The 7,500-nt window shown below is 31.3% G+C and overlaps 1 protein-coding gene across 1 annotated transcript in view; it reads right to left on the reverse strand.

The window, feature by feature from the left end:
- LOC125042435 overlaps positions 1-7,500 on the reverse strand; it is a 47,433-nt gene that overhangs the window by 36,078 nt on the left and 3,855 nt on the right. The window lies entirely within an intron of this gene.

The raw sequence follows: 7,500 nt of genomic DNA on the forward strand, positions 1-7,500 counted from the left end.
ACACACACACACACACACACATATATACATATGTATATAAAAGAGTATATCTATCTATATATCTATCTAACTATCTAACTATCTATCTATCTATCTATATATATATATATATATATATATATATATAAATATATATATATATATATATATATATATATAAAGAGAGAGAGAGAGAGAGAGAGAGAGAGAGAGAGAGAGAGAGAGAGAGATATGAGTATATATACACATATATACACACACGTACACATATACATATATGTTTGTACACACACACATACACACACTCATCTCCCATTACCTCTTCCATCAAAATAACTATCACTAATATTTAGTGTTATGCGAATTCCCTGCTCAATCGCCTGTATTATCATTCTATATCACATCATATTTGGCATATGAAGAGAAAGGAGTAAATGGAATATAAAGCCAAATGAAGACAAGAAAAATGAGAAAGAAGAAAAATCAAAAGAAAATAAGATTGAAGGAAAACGACATGAAAGAGGAAGAAAAGAGGCAGATATAAAAAGGAAAAAGAAAAAGAAGAAGAAGAAGAAAAAGAAGAAGAAGAAGGAGGAGGAGGAGGGGGAGGAGGAGGAGGAGGAGGAGAAACATAAGAAGAAGAAGAAGAAGAAGGTTAAGAATAAGAAGGATGAGGATGAGGAGGAGGAGGAGGAATATAAGAAAGACGAGAAGAAGAAGAAGAAGAAGAAGAAGAAGAAGAAGAGAGAGAGAGAGAGAGAGAGAGAGAGAGAAAGATAGATAGATAGAGAGAAAGAGACAGATAGATAGATAGATAGATAGATAGAGAGAGAGAGAGAGAGAGAGAGAGAGAGAGAGAGAGAGAGAGAGAGAGATGCAAAGAGAGAGAGATGCAGAGAGAGAGAGAGAGAGAGGAAGAGAGAGAGAGAGAGATGCAGAGAGAGAGAGAGAGAGAGATGAAGAGAGAGAGAGAGAGAGAGAGAGAGAGAGAGAGAGAGAGAGAGAGAGAGAGAGAGAGAGAGAGAGAGAGAGAGAGAGAGAGAGAGAGAGAGAGAGAGAGAGAGAAAGAGAAATAAATAGATAGATAGATAGATAGATAGATAGATAGATAGATAGATAGAGAGAGAGAGAGAGAGAGAGAGAGAGAGAAAGAGAAAGAAAGAAAGAGAGAGAGAGAATGTGATAGGCAGGCAGTTAGATAAAGAGATGAAATTTGACACAGAGACAGAGAGTATCTCGCCTCCATTGAAACGCCGTCCGAATTACGTGCTTCTCCCATGTCGTGAGCATTAACGTGGGAGCGGAAACTCAACATGTGTTAATTCACCCACAGAGAAACGCGCTCTAGACCTGTTATATTCAACGCTTGGCAACGGTCCCTGGGGTCGGCTCAGCCTCTGGGTGTCGAACGAGCTTTTCAATCCATTTATATTTCGGGCAATTCACTCCTGTTGCGAATGCTATACCCGGTTAAGATATTCGAAGGAAATGAAACGTGTAGTACTGTATCATCTCGAAATCTTTCAAGGATAGAATGTCTTTACCTTGCTATTATTAGAAATGCCCTTATTATTATCATTACCTATCATTATTAAATTTTAAGAATATATTGCTATCATTATCATTATTATTATAATTCTTACCATTATTATTGCTGTTGCTTTTATCATCATCAATTATCAATATTACTCTAATTGTTATTATCATTATTATTCATATTATTGTAATTATCATCAATTTTATTAGCATTATTGCTAGCATTTTTATAATCATTATTATTACTTATTTTTATTATTAACATCATTAATAATAATAGATAGATGTGTGATATTGATAGTTATCACTATCAATATAATCATTACCATTATTGTTATTATTGTCATTACTGTCATTATCATTATTATTGCAATTATTGTCACAATCATATTGTTGTTATTACTATCATTCTGATTATTATTATCATAAGATTTCTTATAATTTCCAGCATCTTTTTAGATATTGTAATTACTAATACCACTGATATTACCATCATTATTTTTATCATTATTGGCATTATTATCTTAATAATCCTATTTTCACTATTGTTTTTACTCTTATTATTATTCTCATCATTATTATCACTGATGACATTATTATTGTAATTAAAATCATCATTGCTGTTATTATCGTTGTTGTTATTACTATTGTAATTATCATTAATATAATCATTGCTATCATTATCATTATTAGTATTATTGTTATTACTACTACTACTACTACTATTATTATTATTATTATCATTATTATTATTATTATTATCATCATTATTATTATCATCATCATTATTATTATTATTATTATTTTATCATTATTATCATTATCAACATTATTTATTACTATTGTTATTATAACTATTGCTATCATTATTGTTATTATAATTATAATTTTATAATTATTGTTATTATAAAATTTCCTTTTTTTTATTATTGTATTAACATCAACGGATTATTAATTTAACAAAAAACTTTACATTTTTATTGGGTAAAGTTAACATACATAAAATGAAAAAATAAATATAATGACGGCATTATAAGTACATTGAAAAATGATAAGAAAGAAATAAAACAACGCAAAAAATGAAAGAAAAATGGCAATAGAATAAATAAAAAATAAAAAAAAATAATAATAATAATTAAATAATAATAAAAATGATAATGATGTTAATTTTAATACCAATAATATTTGATATCCTATTTCATTAAAGATCAAGACACCCCTTCATTATTGTTATAATAATAATAATAATAATAATCGCAATACGTCAAAAAAAACACACTATTTTATCATCATAAAAAATCATTTTTCATTACCAAACCATGACGCAATCACCATCACTACCCCAAAAACCCTCCCCATTATAATTTCATCTTTTCCAAAAAAAAAAAAAAAAAAAAACAGAAAATTTAAAAAACTACCACCGCCCCTCTGCAACCTGAAGAAAACGATGAGGAAAATTTTAGAGGGACAGCTCGAGGCGTTAACTTTTTCCCTTAAATTTGATTATTGAAACACCTCTCCCCCGGTGGAGCAGTTTTTGATGTGAAAGGGTTTAATGGGGAAAAGAAGGGGAAAGGGGGTGGGAGGGATGGGGGAAGGGGGAAGAGGAGAGGGGGGATGGGGGAAGGGGAAGGGAAGAGGAGGGTGGGGGGGATGGGGGAAGGGGAAGAGAGGAGGGGGGGGAAGGGGGAAGGGGGAAAAGGAGGAGGGGGGGAGGAGGGGAAGGGGAAGAAAGGGGGTGGGGGGGGTGGGAAGGGAAGGAGAGAGGAGGGGGGGGATGAGGGAAGAGGAAAGAGGAGGGTTTGGGGGGGATGGGGGGGGGGAAAGGGGGAGAGAGGTGGGGGGGATGGGGGGAAAAGGGAAAGGGGGAGAGGAGGGGAGGGATGGGGAAGGGGAAGGGGGAGAGAGAGGAAAGGGGGGAGGGGGGGGAAGGGAAGAGAGAGGAGGTGGGGAATGGGGGGAAGGGAAAAGAAAAGAGGGGGTGGGAGGGAGGGGAAAAAGGGAAAAGAGGAGGAGGGGGGGGAGGGGGAAGGAGAGAAAAGAGGGGGGGGGTTTGGGGGAAAGGGAAAAGAGAGGGGGGGGGAGGGAGGGGAAGAGGAAGGGGAGAGAGGGGGGTGGGGGGGAAGGGGGGGGGGAAAAAAAGAGAGGGGGGGGGATGGAAGAAAAAAAGAGGAGGGGGGAGGGTGGGGAAAGGGGAGAGAAGAGGAGGGGGGGGAGGGGGAAGGGAAGGGGAGAGAGGGGGGGGAGGGGGAAGGGAAGAGGAGAGGAGGTGAGGGATGGGGGGAAGGGGAAGGAAAGGGAGGGTCGTCTTACCGTCTGTTTAATTTGGTTTCTTCCCTCCTCATTTTCCCTTCTTTTTTTCCCTCATTTCCCCCCCCCTTTTCCGCCCTTCCTCTCTGTGTCTTTCTGTCTGCCTGTCTGTCTTTCTCTCTCACTTTTCTCTTTTTTGCCCCCCCCCCCCCCCCCATCCTTTCACACCCAAACCTAAAAAATATAAAGAAAAATTTGAATAAATTTGAACTATCAAATCCTTTGGGTTTGAAAAATTTATTATCAAATTCCCCCCAAATTATCTTCTTATTCTTTTATATAACTTGTTCTTTCGGATTGTCAATCTCATTAAATATAATCAACTATTGTTTTTTTAATAATCTGCGCCCGATTTCATTTTTTTTTTAAATTTCGTATTCATAAAACATTCACTGAAATGTCACTATCATTTTTAATCTACGATCTTTTAAAATTTAAACACTTGAAAATAAAATTTTTTGGGTTTTTAAAATTTGCTTAGGCGAATAAAAAGGGCAAATTTTTTGATATTTTTTTTCAAAAAAAAATTGGGAAATTTAAAATTTTTTTGTTTGATAACCTTCCCACTCTTTTGTTATCATGAAAAATGTTCAGTCTCTCTCTTTGTCTGGCTTTCTCTACCTTTTCATTTTCTCTCTCTCCCTCTCTTTTGTTTCCTCTCTCTCTCTCTCTCTCTTTTTCTCTTTCTCTCTCTCTCCCCTCTCTTCCCCCCCCCTCCTCTCCTCTCCTCTCTCTCCGCTCTCTTCTTTCCTTTTTTTCCCACCCAAATCAAATTTTTTTCCCCCAAACTTTTTTTTCCTGTCTATGCTTTCACTTGCACTCCCCATGTCTCAATATCCTTTCTCTCTCTCCCTCTTTCATCCCTTCATCATTAAAAAATTCCCCTTTTATTAAAACCTATTCAGTTGCTCTGCTTTCGGTAAAAAATTCCTATGAAGTTTTTTTCAGTGCTTCAAAAAATAATTTTTCCACCTTTTTTTCGTAATTTCTTTTTTTTCCCTCCTTTTTTTTCCCTCAAACGTCTTTTTCTCCCTTTTTTTCCTTTTCTTTTTCTGGCTTTTCTGTTTTTTCCAAATTAAAAAAAGGGTTATTTCTTTTTTTTTTTTTTTTTTTGTTTCTATCTAGGTATTCACATTTTTGTCGACTTATTTGTCTGCCTATACTGTTTTTGTTACCTAGTTGGTAGATTCATTTCACTTTATAACTCTATACTTATTTACTCCCTCTTTCTTCATCTCACTCTTTCCTTCTTAACCTTTTATCACTCTAACTTTGCCCCTTTTTTATTTTCCTCTCACTCTCTCTTTCTTCCCTTCTCTTCCTCTCTTTCTCCTCACGACTAATCCGAAAACTCTACGGTATAATGCGGCCCTTTTTAAATTTTCACCAACAAAAATTTTAAACCCCTGGATTAATCCGTCCCAATTCAAACAACCAAAAGCAATTTTGCATCTGTTTTTCTTTTGAAATCAGGACAAAGAAAAAAAAAAAGGGTTTCAAAAACCCAAAACACTTTGGGTTTTTCAAAGCTAATTTCCCCAGGGAAAAACGAAACATTCGAGTGCGTAACGGGGGAAAAAAAAGCATTCAGTTTTTTACGCAAAAAATGCCCACTTTTGGAATAACTTTTAGACCCCCAAAAAATAAAACTCTTCAAATAAAAATAAAATATTTTAAATAATATAAAAAATATATATATAATATATTAAAAATGGGAAAACACAAACACACAAACATACCACCCCAGACACCCACCCACACACAACCCCACACACACATATATAATAAATAAAATATATACCCACACATAAAATTAAAAAAGTAAAAAAAAAATAAAAAAAAAAATAAAATATATATAAAAAATATGCAAAAATATATATTATAATATAAATAAATATAAAAAAAATAAGAATATATAAACAAATAATATATATTAAAAAATATATTTTATATATATATATAATAAAATATATAATATAAAGTGTGTGTGTATATAAATAAATAAAATTTAAAAAATACATAAACACAAAACGAAAAATATATCTATCTTTTCTATCTATCTATCTATCTATGTAAATATATATTTCACGTAAAAACCTATATCTATTATCTAATATTTTTACTATCATCTTTTCTACTATATAAAAATGAATCAAAATAATATTCAAATAAAAAATATAAATTAAAAATCTAAAAATATAAAAATATAAAAAAAATAAATAAAATTATGTATATAATTAAAAATATTTTATAAAATTAAAATATATATTTTAAATATATAATATATATATATAAAAATAATATTATTTAAAAAATTAAACACACACACAAAACACACCCACAGAAATAAATATAATAATTTTAAAATATAATAAATTATTAAATTTAAATAAGTAATAAAAATATATATAATATTATATATAAATTAAAAAAAATAAATAAACATATATATTTAAAATAGGGATATAAATAAATATGTATAATATGTATAATATATATAAATATATATAAATATTTAAATAAAAAAATATAATATATATATAAATTTAAAAAATTTTAACATGTTTGTGGGTTTTGGGGTTTCAAAAGGGGTGTGTTTTTTTGTTTGTGGTTTGTGTGTTTGTGTGGTAAGGATTGTGGTTTAAAATTTATAAAATAACCCTCCAAAACACGCACGCGCTTTTTGAATAAAAAACTGCCCAAAAACCCCACACACCCCATAAAATATATTTAACTTTAAAAATCAATATCTTTTTATCAAACCAAAAAAATTTTTTTTAACCCTAATCCGTGTGTGTGGGGTGGGGTGGGTTGGGGTGATTTTGGGGTGTGGTGTGGTTGTGGGGTGTGTGTTGTGTGTGTTAGTGAAAATGTGGAAAAAATTTTTAAAAGGAAAAAAGTATTATAAAATAAAAAATAATAAAATAATATATATACATATATAAAAAAATAAACAATAATTTGATAGTAGATAGGGTAGATAAAGATATATATAGAAGAAAGTTTAAAAACAGACAGAAAATAGATAATATGGATAATTTATGTATATTTTTTTCCTTCCCAAACTAAATGGATTGGAAATAACAATAGACATGGAAACACAATAATAACATTCCACTACGATCCAGCTTTAGTGTTTTCATAATCTTCGTAGATTCAACAGGTAACCATTCACATAATTTTAAAAACAAAAGGGCCCCTTTTTTTTAACAGATTTCTTTTTATAAACCCCTGCCTCTCTTCCCCGTGGCGCCCCCCAAACAAAACAACATGAGGCACAAGATTACACTGCTCATTTTTTTAGTTTTTTTGTTTTTTTTTTTGTCTGTTTCACTTCATTGTTTATATTTTTTTTTATATAAACATACACACACACACACACAACCACAAATATATAAAAATACATATATAAAAAATATTTTAAAAAAAAAATTTAAAAATAAAAAATATATATATATAAATATATATATATATATATTATAAATTATAAAAATATATAAAAATAAAAAATATAAATATATATAAAAAATATATGTAAAATAAATTACCCTAAACACATATAAATCCCTAGACACACCACACACCCACACACACACACACACAAAACACACACAATAAAAAATATAAAAATAAATAAATTTTAATATATTTTATATACACATAAAAAAGTATTTA

The sequence above is a fragment of the Penaeus chinensis genome, chromosome 32 (assembly GCF_019202785.1).
Source record: "Penaeus chinensis breed Huanghai No. 1 chromosome 32, ASM1920278v2, whole genome shotgun sequence".
Lineage (NCBI taxonomy): Eukaryota > Metazoa > Arthropoda > Malacostraca > Decapoda > Penaeidae > Penaeus > Penaeus chinensis.